Source organism: Sphaerodactylus townsendi, linkage group LG08 (assembly GCF_021028975.2).
Source record: "Sphaerodactylus townsendi isolate TG3544 linkage group LG08, MPM_Stown_v2.3, whole genome shotgun sequence".
NCBI lineage: Eukaryota > Metazoa > Chordata > Lepidosauria > Squamata > Sphaerodactylidae > Sphaerodactylus > Sphaerodactylus townsendi.
The window spans coordinates 14,121,232-14,145,295 of record NC_059432.1 but is presented as its reverse complement, the minus strand read 5'-3'; positions in this window follow the sequence as shown (position 1 = coordinate 14,145,295).

The following is a 24,064-nucleotide window of genomic DNA, read 5'->3' as shown; positions in this document are numbered from 1 at the left end:
ATGTAGAATGCATTGTAATAGTCTAACTCCAAGGTAATCATAACATGGGCCTACATGAAAAGAACCGTTGAATCAAAGGGAAGAACATTCATCCAAGCCAAAGGAAGATGGAAGAATGCATTTTTGTCCCCGCATTAGCTTGCTTCTCCAGTAATAATCCTGGATCAAGTATAACCTATAGTCAGTGGCATAATGTAAGGTTGCAGTTCGACCTTGGAGAGGTTCTCACCGGACGGTTTGGCTAAACGCCTGGAATGGGGAATTTTACTGTTTTGGTTATCTTTTGCTTGCTTACTTGCCTGTGTGAAACACTGTGTGAAAACCTGCCTTGTTTATATTCTTTTGGCGGGAGCCCGTCTGATGCCCTGTATAAGCGGTGGCTTGAGATCTGGGTGTCAGTTCTCACATTGCCTGTTCCTGACTAAGAATGCCAGCTCAATAAAGAACTTAACACGGTTGCTTTTGACTGGACTTTACTGGTTCGTTACATTATGCAGGGGGTGGGGAGGGGGCGTCTTGCACCTGGTGTGTGCCGGTGCAGGGGCATGGCGAGGTGGGGGGTGGGGTTCCAGGGCATTCAGGGGTGTTCCGGGGCGAGGTGAGGGCAGACAGGGGCGTGGTAGGGAAGCAGGGCGCAGTTCCCCGTCGCTATGGCTCTGCCTCTAGTCGGTAAGTGCCAACAGGGTTACATCAAAAATGAGAAAAACAATGTCCTTGAAGACATCAGCCAGATGAAAATTATGAAATAAGAAAGATTTCCCGCTGAACCTTCATATTGAATTTGTTCATGAATCGGCAGCAAAATACCTTCAAATCAATCGGAAAGCTGTAGATTGAATCTTGCTCATTTTAAAAAAAAATCCAGTGGACCAATTGAACACATTTTATAGTCTCAACAAGGTAGAGAAAACCTTTGGGGAATGACTCTTGCAAGGATTTACTGCACGAACTGTGTGTATTCATGACAGCTCTGCATTTTTGACTAACATTGAACGTTTGGAGATATAACCTGTCTCGATCATAACTGTGAATTTATACATATTTTCTCACAATTGCATATTTCTCATCACTATCTTGTCACTTGTTTTTTGGTTTGGGTTTCTTTCTGTTTGGCTTGCTTACCAATAAATCTTGCCGACCCACCACTCGGGCGACCTGGAAATAGATAACCTTCCTTCCAGAAGCTTGCATTATATATATAAAAAAACCACATTTGATGATAATCATACAGCCTCACTGTAGAAGGAGGGACAAGATATTTTCACAAATAAAATCGGAAATTTCTTCACGCATACAACCCAACCCCTCCCCCCAGATATAAGAGGTTGGTTTTATTCCTGATTTACACCAAACTGGCATCTTTTAATCTCATCCAATTCCCAGCCTTGTTGCTTCACACTTAGAATGTACTCCTTCAGAAGTTGAGTTGCATTTTCATTTCATAAGATATCACGAAACATTACATAACGATAAGGAGAAATAAACGTCCTCAGTAATCTCATTTGTCATTTTGGTTTGTTCAGAAACCGGATATCCTGCCGTCCCAAAGAGCTGCATGAGGAGAATCACAAAAAAACAAACAAACAAAGCCATTAAAACCATCAGGACATTAAAAAAAACACGGAACTCATACTAAGTAGACTAAAGTGATTTCTTCAGATAGAAGCAACTATAAAACAGCTAAAAATGATGGAACTCTTCAATTAAAGCCTGGATGAAAAAAATACCTTTTGGTCTAGTGCAGTGGTGGTGAACCTATGGCATGGGTGCCAGAGGTGGCACTCAGAGCCCTCTCTGTGGGCACGTGCAACAGAGTCCCCCCCCACACACATCTAGGCTGGCCTGGGCTGCTGGGCTCGATTATTAGCATCAAACCTAAGGCCTAGTTTTGGGGAAGCAGTGTAGGTAACCCTGTTAAGCGCTGTTAAACCCCACTGATTTTCATGTGAAGAACTAAAGTGCGATCCTTTACCTGGGAGTAAGCTCGGTTGCTGGCAATGGGGCTTGCTTCTGAGCAAACCCTCCTAGGGTCGTGATTCACCCGTTGGAAGAGTTGCACGATTGCTTCAAAGCAAAGGCACCAACTACCACCAAGCTTACTCCCGAGTAATGCACGCCTCAGGACCAACCATTTTTTATAAACTAAAACCTCAGCATTCAGGTTAAATTGCCATGTTGGCACTTTGCGATAAATAATTGGGTTTTGGGTTACAATTTGGGCACTCGGTCTCGAAAAGGTTCGCCACCACTGGTCCAGTGCCTCTTTTTGTGTATGGGAGCCATCAAGTCACAGGTGATTTATGACAATTCAGTAAGGTTTCAAGGCAAGAGATGTTTGGAAGTAGTTGCTTGCCTCCATGTCATGAAAGCAGTTATCGGTGGTCTCTCATCCAAATACCAACCAAGGCTGGCCTTGCTTGGCTTCTGAAATCTGACTAGATCAGGCTAGCCTGGACTATAAAGAAAAACAATTTAGTTGTCAGTCAAACTTCAAGGGAAGGACATTCCAGAACTTAGGGGCCACCACTTGGGTGAAAATGTCTTATCTCATGTCTTACCTCTGCAGGTGGGGCACAGAGAGCAAGAGAAGAGGATCTGAGCTGGTTGGCTGGACAGGATAGGAAGAGATGGTTTCTCAAGGACTCTGGCCCTAAGTTCTTTGGAGAAGAAGAATGTGCCATCAAATTATGACACTCATGGCAATTCCAAACATGGAGAGGTAAAGGCAAGAAACGAGTCTCAGTAGTTTGCCACTCCCTCCCCCTATATAGCAGACCCAGTCTTTCTTGGTGGCCTCTCATCTATGTACTAATCCTTTAGGTCTCTGTAATCACTATCCTGTAGAATTACACACACACACACACACGCACGCACGCATGCACGCATGCACACAAGTATAAGGGCTGCCTCATTCATTAGGCACAGTGCCAGTGATGGCAAACCTTTTTGAGAACGAGTGCCCAAATTGCAACCCAAACCCCACTTATTTATCGCAAAGTGCCAACCGGTTGGCTCCCTCTTCCTCCGCCCCACCTGCTCAAGTAGGGGCCAGCCTGCTCTAGCCTCCAGCAAGTCCTGCGCACACTGCTCTGTGCCTCTCTAGCATCTCTGCCTCTTCTGCGCCCCCCCCCACCCTCGGGCAACAGCCACCTGGAGGCATTGCGGGCACCAGGCCATTCACCTGCAGCTTCCAGGAGTCCTCCCTGCTCACTGTGGTGCACGCACATTGTGTTCAGTGGCCCAGGCTAGCCTAGCGGTGCGTGTGTGTGTGTGGGCGGGGTGATTTTCCGCTCCCCACATGATGAACTCTGTGTGCGTGTGCCCACAGAGAGGGCTCCGAGTGCCACCTCTGGCACCCGTGCCATAGGTTCGCCATCACTGGCCTAGGGCCTACAAAAAAAATTATGGCCTACAAAAACAGAAATAACCAAAAAAAATACAGGTATTGGGGAAAAAAACAAAAATTCAAAATAAAGGTATTTTTTAATTTTATATACACCCCAAAAAAAGTTGACTCCCATTTTTTAATGGATATGATCATTTTTAAGTCCTATGAGGTCAACGGGATAGTTTTTGGAGTGATTTCTGTATGTCCCTTGTGGTACATCGGGGTGAGTCAGGGAGTCAAATACAAGAGTGCCCAGGGCCTACGAAAACCTTCACGCGGCCCTGCCTGAAAACACACTTTCATGAGTGTGTGTGTGTGTGTGTAATTTTATAGGATGGAGAACAGGGAGACCTAAAGAAGGGATGAAGAAGAGTTTGGATTTATATCCCCCCTTTCTCTCCTGTAGGAGACTCAAAGGGGCTTACAATCTCCTTGCCCTTCCCCCCTCACAACAAACACCCTGTGAGGTAGGTGGGGCTGAGAGAGCTCCGAAGATCTGTGACTAGCCCAAGGTCACCCAGCTGGTGTGTGTGAGAGTGTACAGGCTAATCTGAATTCCCCAGATAAGCCTCCACAGCTCAGGCGGCAGAGCTGGGAATCAAACGCGGTTCCTCCAGATTAGATACACGAGCTCTTAACCTCCTACGCCACTGCTGCCTGTACTTGGATAAGTGGCCACCAAGAAAGACTGGGGCAGCTATGTTCACCCACCCTCCCAGAAAACACACATCATGTGTGTGCAAACGCACATGTGCAATATTATATGAACAGAAATAAATACATACCCTACATGGTCGTGAAATAATGGTACATCAGTGGCAGCAGAAATACTCCGGATTCTCCCAAAGCCACTTTTGTGCAACATTTTCACCAGAAACAAAATCCTTTTAAGAACTCCCCATGACAAAAATTGACAAGAAGTTTATTTACATTTTAAACATCCAGCAAAAGGCCCACTGAGGAAAATTATTAATGGAATTCCAGATGGTGAGAACAAGAATAGGGGAGGAGAAAGCAGATGAACAGGAGATGCCGAGGGAGGACCTATTAAGAAGTTCGATAGGCAGATAACAATAGGAAAATGTGGCCCAATTTCACACCGTGTGAGAAGAAATTGGGAATCTTAGGCTCATTCCGCACATGCAGAATAATGCACTTTCAGACTGCTTTCGATGCTCTTTGAAGCTGTGCGGAATGGCAAAATCCACTTGCAAGCAGTTGTGAAAGTGGTTTGAAAACACATTATTTTGCGTGTGTGGAAGGGGCCTTAGAGGCACAGCTTGGATTTTTTTTGCTAGAGTTAATCCTGATTCTGGTGCAGCCCCACAGGGAAAAAGCACACCAGGACTTACCCGGGGCACCATTGCGGCAGGGGAGGAAGGAGCGATCGGCTCACCTCCCTGTCATCGGATTGACGGGTCACATGATGGGGGTGGGAACCGTCACGTGACGAGGGAGCCGGGCAGGCTATTTAAGCTCATTGGGGGAGGCAGGCTTGCATGTCAGACCTCCCTAGGCAGGGGCCTCAATAAGAGGTCTGGGGGTAGGGCTGGGCTTGAGGATGCAGGCCTGGAAGCCCTGTTTCAAGCTCGCTACCCCTGGCAGGAGGGGGTATCACAAATGGGTAGGCGCCCAAGTGACATCTAGTAACCTTCTGTCCCGGTCCCCATTGGGGGATGGTGCCGGGTTCAATATGAGGCCTTGAAGTGAGGCTGGCCCACTGGATCTGAAACCGGCCTGAGGTTCGGAGTATTCACATCTGGTCGACTGGAACCAATCGTTGCTGCTGTTGTTTATTGGTATTTGATGAGGCACTTTGAGATCTCCGTTGAGGAAAAGGCAGGGTAAAGGTACCTAAATAAACTAAAAGTCAGGAAGGAGGCCTCCACTGATATCAATGAACAATCCAGGAAGGGGGGGGGGGTCATGATCAGAAGAGAACCACCCATTGTGTCAATGGGAAAATCCAGGAAATTGGCATATTTCAGTGATGAAATATCCATTGATGCCTGCAGTCACCAATGCAATTCTGCATGCAGCTGAATGCAGAGCAATGCGAAAAGGTAGTGTAGAACCAGAGGTGGGATCCAGCAGGTTCTCACAGGTTCCCGAGAGTAGGTTACTAATCATTTGTGTGTGCCGAGAGGGGGTTACTAAGTGGTGATTTTGCCACGTGATTTTTGCCTTAGTTGTGCCCCTCCTGTCAGCAGTAGCGTGCAGAACTTGAAGCAGTCTAGCAGGAGGTGCACCGGCGTGCGTGGCAGCCTGCGCCTGCGTGCATTCGTTTCCTGCCCAAGCACTGGCGCAGCGGCTGTGTCCTTGCCACAGCCCCGCCCAGGAATGCCCCGCCCCCAGAATGCCCGGCCACGCCCCGTCATGCCCTGCCCAGCCCCATTGGCACTACACCACAGTTTACATCCCACCACCATGGGAACCTGTTACTAAAATTTTTGGATCCCACCACTGTGTGGAACTACCCCTAGTCTTTAACTCACTTTGTTGCCAGACTGACCTGTGGTGGACCAAGAGACCTTGTTTTTAATAAACAACAGTGGAAAATTACAGTTTGGAAATTACAGGCCAGTCAGTTTGACATCTGTTCCTGGTAAATTAGTAGAATCTGTCATTAAAGATAAAATTATAAAACATGTACAAAAGCAAAACCTGCTGAGAAAGAGTCAGCATGGCTTTTGCAGAGGCAAATCCTGTCCCCACAACAAACTTACTAGAGTTCTTTTGAGGGATGTAATAGGCATGTGGATAAGGAGACCAGTGGACGTGTCACCACTTCTGGATTTCCAAAGGCTTTTGACAAAGTTCTCACCAGAACTATTGAGAAAACTCAGCAATGAAGGGAATGAGAGGGAGATCTCCTATGGATTAAAAACTGGTTGAAAACAGGGAAGCAAAGAGTGGGTGTCGTGGGAAATTCTCACAATGGGAGATGTGTGTGGAAATTGGTGTCCTTTGGAGGATGCGATATTAGGACCAGTGCTCTTTATTTATGTAAATGGCCTGGGTAGGGGTGCTGGGTAAGCGTGTGGTGTGGGGATTTGCAGATGATACCAAATTATGTGGGGTGGTGAGAACCACAAAGGTTGAGGAGGGTCCAAGCGGATTGTATTAAATTGGTGAGTAGACCAAGAAATGGCAAGATACACAGTTCAATGTATACAAAATGCAGGAAGTGATGCACATAGGGCAAAAATCAAACTTCACGCCTGCGCTACAGGGGTCAGTGCTATCAGTCACAGACTCAGAGGGATTTGACAGTGGTGGTTCATGAATGTCAACTCAATGTGGCAGCTGTGAAAAAGACAAACTCTATACTGGGGATAATCAGGAAAGGGAATTGATAATAAAACTGCAAGATTGTCATGCCCATATATAAAGCCGTGGTCGCGATACACTTGGAGTACTGTGTTCAGTTCTGAATCACCACATCTCAAAAGGATATTGAAGAGATTGAAAAGAAGTGCAGAGAGGAAACGAGGGATGATTGAGGACTGGAGCACCTTCCTTATGAGGAAAGGCTGCATTTGGGACTCTTTAGTTTGGAGGCGTCTGAGGGGATATGATTGAAGTCTATAAAAATTATGCATGGGGTAGAAAATGTTGACAGAGAGAAATTTTTCTCTCTTTCTCACAATACTAGAACCAGGGGCATTCATTGAAAATGCTGGGGGGAAGAATTGGGACAATAAAGGAAGCACTTCTTCAGCATAGCGTGTGATTGGTGTTTGGAATATGCTGCCACAGGAGGTGGTGATGTCCACTAACCTGGATAGCTTTAAGGGGCTTGGACAGATTTATGGAGGAGAAGTCAATTTATGGCTACCAATCTTGATCCTCTTTGATCTGAGATTGCAAATGCCTTAACAGTCCAGGTGCTCGGGAGCAACAGCCGCAGAAGGCCATTGCTTTCACATCCTACATGTGAACTCCCAAAGGCACCTGGTGGGCCACTGCGAGTAGCAGAGAGCTGGACTCTGGTCTGATCCAGCTGGCTTGTTCTTATGTTCTTATGTTCTTAACAGTGGCACCTCTACCGTCTCAGCCAACTGTTGGGTGCTTGGTAGAACAGTGCCCCTACATAGGGGGACCTACTTTAGGGCATTAGCTCAATGTACCTACAAGGAAAAAGAACTTTGTCTGGACCTGTCCCCCTCCACGGCAACTTGCATAATGTTCTCCCACACCCTTCCTGACAGGATTAAGTTACACAAAAGACTTTGCCCCAGAGAGAGGTCCCATTTCCACCCCTGGATCATGTACCCTAGTGAAGACAATAAATGTTTTAATGTGCTTACCAGCCCTGTATTGTACTCAGAGGTGGGATCCAGCAGGTTCTCACAGGTTCCCGAGAGTAGGTTACTAATTATTTGTGTGTGCCGAGAGGGGGTTACTAATTGGTGATTTTGCCACGTGATTTTTGCCTCTGAATTCGTCGCCCCTCCTCTCAGCTAGTAAGCCTTGGGCAGAACTTTGAAACAGATCCTAGCTGGAGGGAATACACCCGGCGCAGCGTAAGGCAGCCTGCGCCTGCGTGCATTTGTTTCCCGCCCAAGGACCGGCGCAGTGGCTGTGTCCTTGCCACAGCCCCGCCCAGGAATGCCTCGCCCCCATCATGCCTGGCCATGCCCCCGTCATGCCCTGCCCAGCCCCATTTGCTCTACACCACAGTTTGAATTCCACCACCATGGCAACCTGTTACTAAAATGTTGGATCCCACCACTGATTGTACTAACTAATGCTTCTTTCTCTGAGTAAAACCTTGAATGACCACCTTCCTTTTCATTGTCATTTTTTTCACAGCTGTAATCTTTTTGGCTAACTTCCCTTGGTACATCAGGCTGATGTCTCAACCCATTAGACCAGTGACCCACTATTAAGGTTCATGTCTGCCTCTTGCTGTTCCCAGGAAGGGCAGGAAATTCCTTTTGTCTAAGAAGTTTTAGGATCACTCTGCATAACCCCAAGGGTCCATTTTAGTAGCTTTTAGTCCATTTTTCTCTATAAAGGAGGCCACACTCCCAATAGGCAGTGTTCAGTATCTCTGGACAACTCTCTTTCTGAGGTACAGTTCCACAGGTTGATCCGTTCTGATTATCGGACATCCCACTCCAAGATCAGGTGACTATAACTTTTATTGCCCCTCTTTATATTCCTTATCTGTTCCAGATCTATCCCCTCACAACTGTATAATATCCTAGGACTGTGTGTGTGTTCTGCTGTTTTGTATTGTGTGCTTGTGTATCCCCATTTTTAGCCCTTAATAAAAACTGCTAAACTGTTATCCACTCTCCTGTGTGATTCTATACAAAAGGTGACTCTCGTATACATAGGAAATCAAGACCGCCATGTTGCCTGGCTGTTTACAGTTCCAAGAGTCTGTTGCAGCTAATTTCCCCACACTAACCGGGAGAGACTTCCCACCACTTCAGGTAACAACCATAATTTAGTCTTACACATGCAGCTATACAACATGATAGAACAGGTTGTACTTAGGCTTCTAACCATGCACTGGCTTTTGCCGTGCATAGCATAGCAAGGGAAAACATTGCTGACACAGTAGCATCACTTCCAGGTCATCACCCAAAAATGACATCACCCTTCCCACACCGATCTAGGAATTCCCCCAATGGTAAAGACCATAGAGATGCAGTATATGTCTATAGCGTCACAATAGCTCTGTGACATCACCCCCTCATTTCCTCCTGCTGAAAAAGCAGGCATGAACTGGCAAGGCCAGGATTTGCCAGTTGTAGTGGGCAACCCAGTCAGTCTAACTGTGGTCGTTTTCCCACTTACCGTCTGCTGCGCGCTACTGCTGCCAAGTAGCGCAGGGTCCCCTGGCACTCCCCACTACAGGGGCGGCAACAACGCAGCTGCCCCGACGCTGCCGCTGTCGTGCCCCCTCAGCGCGAGTCATTCCTTGTGCTCCTCAAAATGGGGCCTTTTGATGACCCCGCGCAGAGCAGAGCGCGGGGTCGTGGGGTAGCCCGGGAGCGCACCAGAAATGACGCGTGCTGAGAGTAGCGCGCAGCACAGGGTGGTCGAGGTAAGTGGGGAAACGACCTGTATTACTTCTGAATGCAGAGGAGGGGACTACATTTTCCAATTCTTCCAATATATAAATGTTCTCTACAAATGAAAAAAAAATAACACATCAGGGATAAATTTTCACCTTAGCCCTGCACCTGCTGTGCTTAATTTCTGCTTACGAGGAAGAGTTATTATACATATTCTCTAAATATGCCTGCCCTCAGTCTCCCGTGGTACAGCCTATTCTACAGTTTCCCCTCTTTACCATCTCCTTCTGTCACATGCATAAGACCAGACTCAAGATAACTAAATTAACTGAACGGAACCAGCCCTCATCTGGCTCAAATTTCTATCACAGCAGAGCGAGTGTCAAATTCGTGCTACGGCACATTTGAGAAAAGCGGCAAGTTTTATTTTTAGGCGACTTGGCCATATGGATCGGTTGCCAATCAAACGACGATGTTATGCTGCGTTTTCACATTGATGTGACTGCTCTGGTTAAAGAGATTATTCTTAGTAGACACGTGCAGATCCAGAAAGGTTTTCATTTTCGGAAGTTGCGCAGGTCTCCAGTTCGTAGGAGTCCCAGTTTCCTTACGAAACTGCTTTTGCATGCTTCTAATTCTCCACTGGAATCCCATCCCAGAGAACAACGTGTGCAGCGGGAACAGCTGTTCCTCAAGAAAGACTGCATATGTTTAGCATAATCTGGAGTGGTGGGAATTGGTTGACATTCAATAGAAAATTTGCTGCTATGTTTAAACTTTGCAAACACACATAGAGCAGGCTGGCATACAAAAAAACTTATTGTTTACAACACCAGGAATGAGGAAACTCTCGCAGGCTTGATTTGAAGTGACTGGCTTACGAGGAGGGAAGGCCACGCATTTTGCGGCAAGCGTGTTCAGCAACTGAACATTCTGGTTTTGGCTGTCTTGAATAAAGATGAGCTGATCCCCAGATTTGTTTAGTTCACAGGACTTGAACAACTACTGCATGGAAGCCACCTCCCAAATGTCTTGCCAAGTACCTGACTTGCACGGAGTAGTTCAGCAGGGCAGATCTTATTATTTTAGCCACAGATCGCCACAAATAATGTAGAAGAAGAAGAAGAAGAAGAAGAAGAGTTGGATTTATATTCCCCCTTTCTCTCCTGCAAGAGACTCAAAGGGGTTTACAATCTCCTGGCCCCTCCCCCCTCACAACAAACACCCTGTGAGGTAGGTGGGGCTGAGAGAGCTCCGAGAAGCTGTGACTAGCCCAAGGTCACCCAGCTGGCATGTGTGGGAGTGCACAGGCTAATCTGAATTCCCCAGATAAGCCTCCACAGCTCAGGCAGCAGAGCTGGGAATCAAACCCGGTTCCTCCAGATTAGATACACGATCTCTTAACCTCCTACGCCACATCTTGTAGGCAAGATGTTTGCCGAATGGGCATGCAAACTAATTTCTGCAGGCCAGCAACTTTGGCAGGATTACTCACAGGGTTTATATTTTGCCATCAAGTTTCACCCAACTTTTGGCAACCTTCTAGGGTTTTCAAGGCAAGAGATGGTTTTTATCACCTGCCTCTGTGTAGAGATCCTTACTTCCGTCAATGTCTCCCATCCAAATACTAACCAGGCCCAATCCTGCTTAGCTTCCAAGATCAGATGAGGTCAGCTCTCCTGGCCTATCTAGGGCTGATTCCTCATGGGCCAAAAAAACAGCGGTGTGAAAATGGTGTGAAAATGGTATAAACCCTTTTACATCGTTTTAAACCCTCTTACACCATTTTCACACCATTTTCACACTGCTGTTTTTGCCCCATGCGGAATCAGCCTAGGTCAGGGCATGTCACATATCATGCCTCAAGAAATGTGGGTTTGTAACCCCCATGCTCAGAGTGGGTTGACCCAGTAAGGGGTGGAGTCTCAAAGCAGCAAGAGGCTGCAGAGCTCATGTAGTTTGGAGGAGACAAGGCTACCAGACTTGGACCTTGATTTGTATAAGCCCTTAACACCTTGTTAAGGTAACTGCAATGTTGTTGGGAACTACTGGGAAGGTAGTTGTTTATTTTTGCTATGTTGTAAACGTTGGAGTTTATTGTTTCAGGGTTTCTTTTTGTGTTTGTAATGGGTGAGAGTTCTCCTGGAAACCCTCATCATGTTGAATCTTGTTCATCAAGCCCTTGGAGTCTTCAGGAGCCAACCCACTTGCAAAGAAGAACTGGACTTGGCAGTATCAGTAGACTGTAACTAGAAGGACTTGAAAATGCAACCTGAACAGGACCTTGAAGTGTGATGTTAAATGTTGATGTGATATGTTATATGTTAAGAAAGTAAACCATTCTGTTTTTAAAATGTGTTGTTGCAAACGCATGCCGAGTTCTGCCCCACAGAACCCACAGATAGAGGTTACAGGTTCAGCATAGAATATTAACTCAGTGGGGAGGTACTACCGAATCCCAGTCCTCTGAGTATGATAAATGAGTTTTCCAATACCCATTTGGCACATTCTCACTTGACAGATGCATATTTTTAAAACGGGCAAGCCCTTTGTGGTTTCCTATAAAACTGTCTCCTGAGAGAGTATGTGGCCCAGGCTAACCCAATCTGATCAGATCTCATAGCAAGCAGGATGGACAGCCAGCAATAACTTGATGGGAAACTACCAAAGAAGCCCAGGGTTGCTGCAGAGAGGTAGGAAATAAAAACCTTCCTTGCTTCATCCCTTGCCTTGAAAATCCTATGAGGTTTCCCTAAATCAGCTGTGATTTGACAGCCCTTTCGAAACACCACCATCAAGACTATTAAGCAAGAATCCCATTATCCAGTTGTTTACCTGTCACAGGGATCTTAAATGGAAGCACAGTGTCACTTGCCTGGACGTTTTACATTCATTGGAGTGAGCTGCCCTGACCAATGCTCTGGGGGAAAGCCCCACGTGTTGGTTTTCTGTGGGTATCCCAGCCGTGGTATGATTCTCCAGATCTGAGTCATCATTGGATATGCATGTTTTGAAAGATTCTTTTCGAAAACGGCAAACAGATGTGCACGAATTCTCCGACTTAAAACAGAACCCTGTTGAGAATCACATCTATAAACAGCAAGAATCCCTCCGGGAAACATTTGTTTGTGTACTAAATGATCCGCAATTCACTTAAAGCAGGGCTGTATCCCCCACTGTTCCATATGGGTCTTGTCCCATGTGAGCCCTAATATCATCGGGTTTTATCATCTCTCTCTCCTCTTTTTCTGGGAGAGATTTAGTCATGGTAAGCACTGACTTTTGTGGGATGCCTAGGTTAGGAAGTATTCGCTGTTTTTAATTGATATTTATGATAATTATGTTTTAATGATTTTATGTACACTGTTTGTGTTGTTCACCACCCAGAGCCCTCTGGGGATGGGGCGGTATATCAAGTCGAATAAGTAAATAAGTAAATAAGTAAGTAAGTAAATAGATAGATAGACAGACAGACGGACGGACGGATGGACGGACGGACGGACGGATGGATGGATAAACAAATCCCCCATTCAGAAACACATCTAAGTAATACGAAATTCTTAGGGGCAAAATACATGTCATATGTGACACAACTTGGCCATTGGTGCCCAGCATGATTCTCAGTCTTTTAGGAACTCTCTGTCACTCTACAAGGCTCCAAACTGTACAGAGGGGAAGTAGGGGCTTCAGTGCTCCCTCCCATGCCATTTTTGTCAGTGGAAATGGCCATAGGGGCATGATTTACCCCTTCATCAGGCTCCCATGAGCCGTCATGAGTTATATGTAATTAGTTTTTTGGCCCTTGTTAAGGCTGGAGAGCCAGCATGCTGCAGTAGTTAGGAGCACTGGCCTCTAATTGTTCCCCGAATTGGTCTGGTCTGTTTCTTTAATTAGTTGGGGAAATTCGCTGGAAACAGACCGGCAATGCAAAAAGCAAGCAGGAGATCCTCACCAGTGTACACAAAGATCAGTATTCTAAGAAATCCACTCAAAACCAGAATTGAAGTTAAAAGGTGGCAGTTGTATTAAGGGATCAAAAATAATAAAAAAATATAAGCATGTAGAACTTAAGAAGCCCAGGAAATAAAGAGTGATAGCAGAAATAGATGCGGATATTGGGAGGGTGATGTTTACCATTCCAGAAGGGAAGAGGTCCAAAAAGAGCAAGAGCGAAACAACCAGCCCTTGTTGCAAGAGGGAAATCCAAGTGCAAATTGCTATGGATTTTGGAGGTCCAGTTATAGGAAAAACTGACCCTCTGGCAATGATAAGGGGGGAAATCCTCATAGGACAAAGCAAAGCTCTGTTCCCAGGCATGGACAATGCTGCTGCAAATGATTTGATGGAATTAAAACTGGGGAAAGCCCAAGACTTGATGAGTTTGGGGCAGTGCAATGAAATTAAAATCGGTGCATTCCAAGTCTTAGACTGTTGGTACGAAATTAAAACAAGTTTGACAATCCTTAATAGTAAGACAGGAGCTTAGGGGGAAAGGGTGTAGGGCAATATAGCAGGTTCACTGATGAGATTAAGGTTTGGACATTTGCAAATTCATTGTGGAACCGGAGACAAGTGTCCAATCCCAACGTTGAGCTGTGGTTAACCAGAATTCAGTGGTTGTGCCCTTAGAAGGGCCATTGTCTGAGGTTCTGCATTCTTAATCCAGGGGAAAGAATGATGTTATGAAGACCCTCTTGATATCAAACCCTTGAATTAAGATTGGCATCCATCCTATCCTTGCTCTATAAGGCTGGACTGAACACGATAGCAAGATTATGAGTGGTAGGGCACTGTAGCTGATCCCAGCAGAAATGGCCCTGCAGCTTGGCCAGACAGACAGTGGGGCCATTTATTTCCTAGGCTTCTTAAATTCTGGGTGCTTATGAGTGAATTTGCATTATTTTTGATCCCTTAATAAAACTGTCATGGGAGGTGGTGATGGCCACTAACATGGATAGCTTTAAAAGGGGCTTGGACAGATTTATGGAGGTGAAGCCAATCTATGGCTACCAATCTTGAGCCTTCTTGATCTAAGGTTGCAAATGCCTTGGCAGACCAGGTGCTCAGGAGCAGCAGCAGCAGAAGGCCATTGCTTTCACCTCCTGCATGTGAGCTCCCAAAGGCACCTGGTGGGCCACTGCGAGTAGCAGAGTGCTGGACTAGATGGACTCTGGTCTGATCCAGCAGGCTCATTCTTATGTTCTTATGATTCCATATTCACACCCTGGTTCTCTTTCCAGTGGAAATCCAAAGCAATTTACAACATTATCCCCCCTTCCATTTTTATCGTTACAACAACCACCTTGGAAGGTAGGTTAGAATGAAAGAGTGGAAGGCTCCCATGGCAAATGAGGATTCGAACCTGAGTCTCCTACATCCTAGTCCAGTGGTGGCAAACCTTTGGCACTCCAGATGTTATGGACTACAATTCCCATCAGCCCCTGCCAGCATGGTCAATTAGCCATGCTGGTAAGGGCTGATGGGAATTGTAGTCCATAACATCTGGAATGCCAAAGGTTCGCCACCACGGTCCTAGTCTAACACTCTATTCATCACCCCATGCTGTTTTATAATCTGAAACCTACATTCAGGATGACCTGGAAATGAAATTGCTTTCTGCCGTGTCTCTTTTTTTCCCATTTTTCACATATGAGTTGAAGAACCTAACCCATTCTTGCTGGAAACAGTGATATTATTCTCATATCTGAGGCATATCTAGAAAACTTGGGTGTTTTTTTTTGCTAAACCACACATGATATTCAAAAAAGGGAGATTTCCCCAGCATCTCTCCACCAGAACTATGTAAAATGGAAATAGTTTTATAGAGCCCTTGAGCTATGTCTATTTTCAGAAGATAAATTTCTTGAAGTTTCATGATTTTTTAATCTTCATTTATTTAGACTTTTTAAATGCTGGTATTCCCAGCACTGATTGCAAGGAGGTCTGGGTTTATTTAGTATTTCTTTCCAAATTAGTTTTTACCTTCTAAAATTAAATCTGCTATTTTTAATCGGCAATCGGAGGTTTTTGCCTGCGATGTATAATTATGGGTTAATCAAGACATAATGTGATACCCCCTACCTACCTGATCACATCTCTTTTTTTTATTTTGAGAGTGCTTAGTAAGAACCCAGGAGCCAGGCTCCTTTCTTCACAGATGGCACAGCCTCTTAAAATTATTATTATTGACTGCATGAGCAATCTTTCCCCAGACTTCTCTCTGCATAGACTTCTGGGATTGAAAAGCAGACCAGTCTCACAATAGGAAGAAGAAGAAGAAGAAGAAGAAGAAGAAGAAGAAGAAGAAGAAGAAGAAGAAGAAGAAGAAGAAGAAGAGGAGGAGGAGGAGGAGGAGGAGGAGGAGGAGGAGTTTGGATTTATATCCCCCTTTCTCTCCTGTAGGAGACTCAAAAGGGGCTTACGATCTCCTTTCCCTCCCCCCCACAACAAACACCCTGTGAGATGGGTGGGGCTGAGAGAGCTCAGAAGAACTGTGACTAGCCCAAGGTCACCCAGCTGGCATGTGTGGGAGTGCACAGGCTAATCTGCATTCCCCAGATAAGCCTCCACAGCTCAAGTGGCAGAGCTGGGAATCAAACCCGGCTGAGTTAATTTCTGCACATTGTTCTCTACTCTGTCCCCATTGTTGTGGTTGGGAAATGCAAGATACCTCAATTAACCCCAAGAGAGGGAAGGGACCACCTAGTCCCTTATGAACCTCTCCAAGCACTATGGTAATCTTCAGAGGCCCTGCTTTGGGTGCCCCTGCCTTCTGAGATTAGGCAGCTGGCTCATGAGCTGGCCATTACATACGAGCAAATCATGGGTCACGAAGAAGCCTCATTCTGTATCAATTAAACCTGACCCTCCATAATAGGAATGTCTCCATCTCTCCTCCTGGGCTGTTCAAAAGGGCAATTGGCTGCCCTGTGGAAGGGTTGTTGGCCTCTCTGTGAATCGCTTCTCTGATTGGCCCTCTTTCTCTGTCAGCTTTTCATTTGAAAAACACCGCCCCTTCATGGGACCTCTAGGCTACAATGCAGTAGTAGACAGGGGTTGATTCCCCACTGCAGAGTCGACTAGATTCAACCCGGTTCCCTGAAAAGGAACTGACCTAGGTCGACTCCATTGTTACTCCCCACTGCAGCCGAGTTCATCCCACCAGAGCTGAGCTCAGAGGGAGGGATCACCTCAGCGCCTCTTCTGCTCTTTGTTCCCGATTGGCTGTCGTGTTACCATGGGAACGTGAACGTGCGTCCATTTTTTTTACATAACGGCAACATAGCCACAATTCAGTGCTCTATGTAGCTAAAAGCAGTGTGTAAACGTGGACTGTTTATATGTATGGCCATCGCTTCATATACAAGAAGGATTTTTTTTAAAGGGCACGCTTTTCCCCGTACATAAGTCTCTTTGTTCTGGAGACATGAGCCAAAGCGCTTTGAGAACTGTGATTGGCTGACTGGAGGGAACAGTTCCTAGATGATTCCACACTTTACCGGCTTCTACCTGAGTTCGACCTAGGTTCGCTGAAAAAGTTGTACCTTCCTGATGGAGTCGGAATTTGACAGTTTGAGGGGGTGAAGCTGGGACGGAACTGTGTCGAACTCAACGGCTGTGGGGAATACCTACATCAAACCTAGGTTAAACCTAGGTCAAACCTGCCAGTGGGGAATTGACCAGGGAGTGAGTTATGGATTGAAATGGGTAGATTGTGTGGAGTACTTGGAAGAAGGAGACATGGCCAAGGCTGGTGCCCAAAACAAGAAGACATTCCTTGAGCTGTCTCTGAAGATGATGATATTCCAGAGACTCCTGAATTACTTGCAAGCTTATAATAGTTTCCCTACCTCAGAAATAGCTGAGAATTTATTCAGAGAGAGTGTGTGTTTACCTTAATTTGTTAGTGTCAATAGTCAGGGGTGAAATCAACATACTGAAAGATGGAGCAGCTGCCAGGCCTCAAGACTTCTGATGGGACCCACTGCTGATGACCCCATCCCTCCCCAGCCACCTATCTGTACCTGTGCTCCAGAATTAATTGAGGAAGGGCATGCGGGGAGTACTCAGTGGTGGAATTACTATTGCAGATCCTTCTGGAGCATTTCGTACTTATCCTTTGTTTTCATCTTCCTGAATCCTTCTGTGATATCTACAAACTTGGCCACTAATGCTCACCCCTAGTTCCAGGCCATTTATGAACAAACTATATAGCACTGGTCCCAATACTGATCTTTATGGGACTCATACTGACCTCCATTGGAAGAAGTGCCCATTTATTCCTACTCTCTGCTTCCTGTTGTTAATGACTTTTTAATCCAAACGAGGACAAGTCCTTGCATGGAATAAAAACTGGCTAAACAGGTCCTCTTATTGAATAAAAATTACACAGGAAGCAGAGAGTAAGAATAAATAAGCTTGCAGGCATCTTTAGTGAGATACCCGTTCAAAAGCTTTTTGAAAGCACAAATAGAACTGTCTTCTCAGTCACTGCTGTCTACACATTTGTTCAGTTTCTCCAAGAACTCACAAAGGTTGGTGAGGCAGGACTTTCTTTCACTGAAGCAATGCTTATTTGCCTACAGCATGTTTTGTTCCTCTGTGTGTCTAATGATTCTCTGTCTTTGACTACAATTTCAGCTAATTTTCCTGGGACAGATGTTAAGCCATCTGGCCTGTAGTTACCTGACTCCCTTCTGGATTCCTTTTTTAAAAGTAGCATAACATTTGCTACTCTCCAGTCTTCTGGTAATGTGGCTGAGTTTAGTGACAATTTACAAATGCAGGTTAGTAGATCAACAGTCTCACATTTGCATTCCATAGGAATTCTCTGGTTCTAGGTATTAACTTAGGGCGATTCCATACACGAGTAAAATAGGTTCAACTTAGTTCCCTGAGAAGGGTACTAACCTAGGTTGAAGCCATTGTTGTTCCCCACTGCAACCACGTTGATCCCAGCTCGGAGGGCAAAATCATCCTGTGCCACTTCGCCGCTCCGTTCCGATTGGCTACTATTCTATGGCCATGTTCCGTCTATCCCCACAGACGTTATAAAAAAAACTACCACAGGAATGGAGGGACGAAGGTGCCATTTTTTGATTGGCCAGCTGTACGCATGCCCGAAACACTCAGCTGTGATTGGCTGAATGGGGGACTCCCGGCACCAGAGATTCCTCACTTTACTGGAATCAAGCTGAGTTCGAGCGTGGTTCCCTGAAAAAGTAGTAGTTCCTAACTGGAGTCAGAAATTTGACCGTTACATGGGGCGAAGCTGGTACAAAACCACGTCGATCCCAGTGGTTGTGCAGAGCACTTAGGTCAAACGCAGCTCGAACTTAGGTTGATAACGCAAGTGCGGAATCGACCTTGCACTTCTTTTGCCAGACCACATGGTCCTTTCTGTTCATTTCTTTGGGGTAGACTTTCAACTTTTTAAAAGAGGACTTTTTTTGCTTTTTATAGCTGACTTGATGTGAGATTTTGACCATACAGACATCCTTCAAGACAAAATGTATGTGCTGCCTTCCTGTCCTTACAAAGATCACCAAACAGCTCACAATTTAAAACATATTCAATAAAACCCCATTTTAAAACCATTGTAATCAATCACCAAGCATATATAAAATAGTCATAAACAGTTTAAACATGTAAAAAACATGAACAAAGGAATTAAAGCATCAGTTAGGAAGGTGGAATTGAAAGCCATATGAAACAAGGAAGTCTTCACCCACTGGTGGAAGATGACAGTGGAAGGGAACTTGGGCTTTGAAGGTCAAGATCAGCATCTTCAATTGTGCTCACAAACAAACTTAGAGCTAGTGTAAATGAGCCAAGACTGGTGTGATACGGTCTCTATGACTCACTCAAGTCCACATCCTGGCTGCAGTGATCTGTATCAACTGAAGTTTTTGAACACTTCTCAAGGGTTGTCCGATGTAGAGCACATTGCAGTAATCTAATCTAGGTGTAACTAACCAGGGCATGCACTGATGCCCCTGCTCATGGCTTAAACTGAGATTAAAAATGAATCTTATATGTTATTGAAGTAGTTTATGGCCAATTATGGATGGGGCCACTTACCTCCTCTCTGCCCTGCCACGGCATCAGGCACGCACCTGAAGTGCTCTTGCTTTCCATGGGGAAAGCTGAGAGGAAGAGCAGGAGGAAACGTCAACTTCCTTGTATGTCGGTACAAGGAAGTTTGCTGCACACCACTTCCACAGCACATACGCAACAGCTCCCTTGGATGTCAGTACAAGAAAGCTTGTCGTGCTGGGCTCAGTTGCCAGTGCTCCATAATCAGCCTCTGTGTAATTGGTCAATGAGTGGTTAACTAGCTGGCCGGCAATTGATTTCTGGTTCTCTCAATATGCCCGAAAGAAAAATGTGCGTGTGTTGATGCCTATCGGCATAAATATTAAAACTATTCAGATGTAGCCCAGAAGGCCTTAAAGTCCAAAGCTCTTGTAATTGATTCGTTTTGTTCCTGCAGGCCTGTAAAAATACCATAAAATCCTGTTTAAATTGTGGGGAATAAATGAGCAAGTGAAGTAATTTTATCAAGCCAAAAGAAAACACCACTTTACAAAGCAGGCTTTTCGTCACAGGATTGAGTGTGGCATATACTGCACTAAATGTTAAAAAGACTAAGAAGAAGAATGCCTGCCAGGGCATTTATTTCATAAATTCAGCAGCAAAGAAAAAACAGAAATTCTCTCATGTATTTTAATAACAGTGCACATGAAAAGGGCTAAGGTCAAGTGCTAATGGTTTGTTTGTCTGAAAAGTTAATATATGTTCTCCTAGAAAATGGTTTTTTGTTTGCTGTGAAATATTAAAACATTAAAAAACATTGACTTTCCCCAGTGCAAAAGAACATGCTTTCATAGTTTCAAATTCACAATGATTGGTTCCCCAGGGTTAGAGCTACTAAGACCAAATCTGGAGATTGCTGCAATGGAGTCTGGAATCTTTTTTCAGGTGTCTGCTGGTTAATGTCAAAAAGGCCTATAAATGCAGTCTAGGGGTCCTAAGGGCGATTCCGCACTTGCGTTATTGACCTAAGTTTGAGCTGCGTTCGACCTAAGTGCTCCGCACAACGACTGGGATCGATGTGGTTTTGTACCAGCTTCGCCCTGTGTAACGGTCAAATTTCCGACTCCAGTTGGGAACTACTACTTTTTCAGGGAACCACGCTCGAACTCAGCTCGATTCCAGTAAAGTGCGGAATCTCTGGTGCCAGGAGTCCCCCATTCAGCCAGTCACAGCTGAGGGTTTCGGGCATGCGTGCAGAAAATGCCACCTTCGTCCCTCCATTCCTGTGGCAGTTTTTTTAATAATGTGTGTGGGGATAGACGGAACATGGCTGTAGAACAGTAGCCAATCGGAACGGAGCAGCAGTGGCACAGGATGATTTTGCCCTCCGAGGTGGGATCAAGCTGGTTGCAGTGGGGAACAACAATGGCTTCGACCTAAGTTAGTACCCTTCTCAGGGAACTGGGTCGAACCTATTTTACTTGTGTGCGGAATTGCCCTAAGTGACTATTATTCCCTGTGCATTCCTGGCTTTTTGCTATCTGTTGAAAAATGTTTTATTTATAGCCTGCCCAAGGTACTGCTGTGGTTTTCCATACAGACAACTGTTTGACCAGCATTCCTACGTCTGGCCTTCTCCACTGAAACTTATGCTTGATATATCTTGAGAATTAGTTATCATTTGATCTCGATTTGAACATACATTGTGGAAGACCTGTGGGCCGTGCAAATTATTTTTTAAAAAATCTATCTATCTATCTATCTATCTATCTATCTATCTATCTATCTATCTATCTATCTATCTATCTATCTATCTATCTATCTATCTATCTATCTATCTATCTATCTATCTATCTATCTATCTTTCTTTCTTTCTTTCTTTCTTTCTTTCTTTCTTTCTTTCTTTCTTTCTTTCTTTCTTTCTTTCTTTCTTTCTTTCTTTCTTTCATTTCTGTGCTGCCCCTGCCAAGTATTGTTCAAGCTGGCTTTCCATTAAATGAATATAACAATGAAAAACAACAAGCCATTAAAAACTGGCCACTGTACATAAATAGCATAAACATTGGTCATAAAACAGCCCCATCAGGAAGGGGGTGAATCCACCTTTGGGAGTGGTATGGTGGCCGTGTTGGTGGAATCACCCTCCCCGGGGCATTTAACCCAGTGAAAGGCAATGCCATTGGCATGTGGCCACTGCTCTTAGATCAGGAAAGTGGTTTAAGACATTGCAACAGCATTCTTGTGCAGCTACCACCGTTCAGTAGGGGCAGTCTGGGGTGTGGCCAGGGCTTAAGTCTGAAAAGCTCCATAGAGGTTGCTGGGTGGCAGGGCGGGCTTTTCTCTTTGCAGGCCTCCCCATGCAGCTGGAATGCCTCTGTGGGAGTGGCGGGGTAGGACAGTTGCAGAACTGTGGCCAGGTGCCCACCTCATGGACGGGGCTACCTGACTATTTAAAAACTGGTAAGGTAAAATACCTGGGTCATAAGATGTGTTTTGGACTGGTACCTAAAATATAGTGAAGTAGTAAAGTAGTAAAGTAGGAGCAGCAGTGGCGTAGGAGGTTAAGAGCTCGTGTATTTAATCTGGAGGAACCGGGTTTGTTTCCCAGCTCTGCCGCCTGAGCTGTGGAGGCTTATCTGGGGAATTCAGATTAGCCTGTACACTCCCACACACGCCAGCTAGGTGACCTTGGGCTAGTCACAGCTTCTCGGAGCTCTCTCAGCCCCACCTACCTCACAGGATGTTTGTTGTGAGGGGGGAAGGGCAAGGAGATTGTAAGCCCCTTTGAGTCTCCTGAAGGAGAGAAAGGGGGGATATAAATCCAAACTCTTCTTCTTCTTCTGGGTGAGCCTCCAGGGAGAGGGTATGCATTTCCCCCTTTTCTTCTTGCTTACTATATTTTTGTATTGGGCTTTAAGGTTCAACCATTCTTTAATGGCCCCCAATGTATTATTCCTTTTAAATTCACAGTGTTCATGGTGAATATCTTTCTTTAGAGATTTACACTCGCCATCAAGCCAACTATTATGCCTATTAATTTTTTTGAATACCAAGGAATGGCTTAATGTAAAGAGATTCAAAAATATTAAACAAAGAAATATAAAAGACTGATGAGATCATACAAAGTGACTAGCAACAATCACTTCAAGTACCGTATATACTTGTGTATAAAACCCGCCACATATAAGTCGAAAAGGCACCTAATAATTTTACCCGCAAAAAAACTGGGAGAAAGCATTATTGACTCATGTGTATGAGGGTGGAGTAATGCAGCAGCTACTGAAGTAAAATTTCAAAAAATAAAAAATAGATACCAATAAAATTACATTAATTGAGGCATCAGTAGGTTAAATGTTTTTGAATATTTATTTCAAAGAAAAACAGCAAACTAGCTCTGTAAGTGGAAAAGAGGGTCAACAAAAACAATATGGGCTCACCAATAACTTTAAAAGTACAAAAACCTTAGCTCAATCAGCAAGCAAGCTAAAACACAAGAGTTAAAATCCTTCAAAACTGGATTTTTGGTCAGGGGAGGAATGTTTATGTTAGCAGTACCAACATTTCAGAGTATCTTTAGCAAACACTCCTGATGATACCACCCAGGTTTGGTGAAGTTTGGTTCACGGGGTCCAAAGTTTTGGACCATCAAAATGTAGCCCCATCTACTATTAGCTCCCATTGGAAACAATGGAGGATGGGGGCATCCCCATTGGGGGTCCATAACTTTGGACCCCCTGAACCAAACTTCACCAAACTTGGGTGGTATCATCAGGAGAGTCTCTTAAAAATCGCTGAAAATTTGGTACCACTAGCTTGAAAATTCCGCCCCCTGAAGGCTGACAAAGTAAAAACCCTAAAATATTTTTTTAAATAATCCTCACTTGCTTATAAGTCGAGGGGGGCTTTTTCAGCACAAAAAATGTGCTGAAAAAATCAACTTATATGCGAATATACACGGGCTGGTTAAAATAAAACAAAGGAGTATAGCATAAAAACTGAACACCCTGATGGAAGAGCATAATCCGACCACAAAATCACATCGAGAACAGACAGATAAGAAAAATAAGAGCCATCAGAAACAGTCAGTCTTATTACTGAAAATTCATCAATGGTTTTGAACAGGGCTTGAAGCATATCTATTGCAGGCAGATATCAGGTCATTTCTTAGGCTAGGGCATAGCTCTGATGACAAAGGGAGATCAGTTTTCTTACATTGTAGCCAGGGATGCTTGATGGCCTACCACAGTGATAGCGAACCTATGGCATGGGTGCCAGAGGTGGCACTCGGAGCCCTCTCTGTGGGCACACACACAGAGTTTGTCATGTGGGGGGAAGAAAATTACCCCCCCACACACACACATCTAGGCTGGCCTGGGCCACTGAACATGATGTGTGCGCACTGCAGTGAGCAGGGAGGACTCGGCTGGTGGGCCTGGTGCCTGAGCTCCGGGTGGCTGCTGCCCGAGTGGGGGGTGCAGAGGAGGCAGAGATGCCAGAGAGATGTGGGTGGGACTTGCTGGAGGCTTCAGCAGGCTGGCCCCTGCTCAAGAGAGTGGGGCGGAGGAAGAGGGAGTCAACCGTTTTTTTCTAAACTGAAACCTCGGCATTT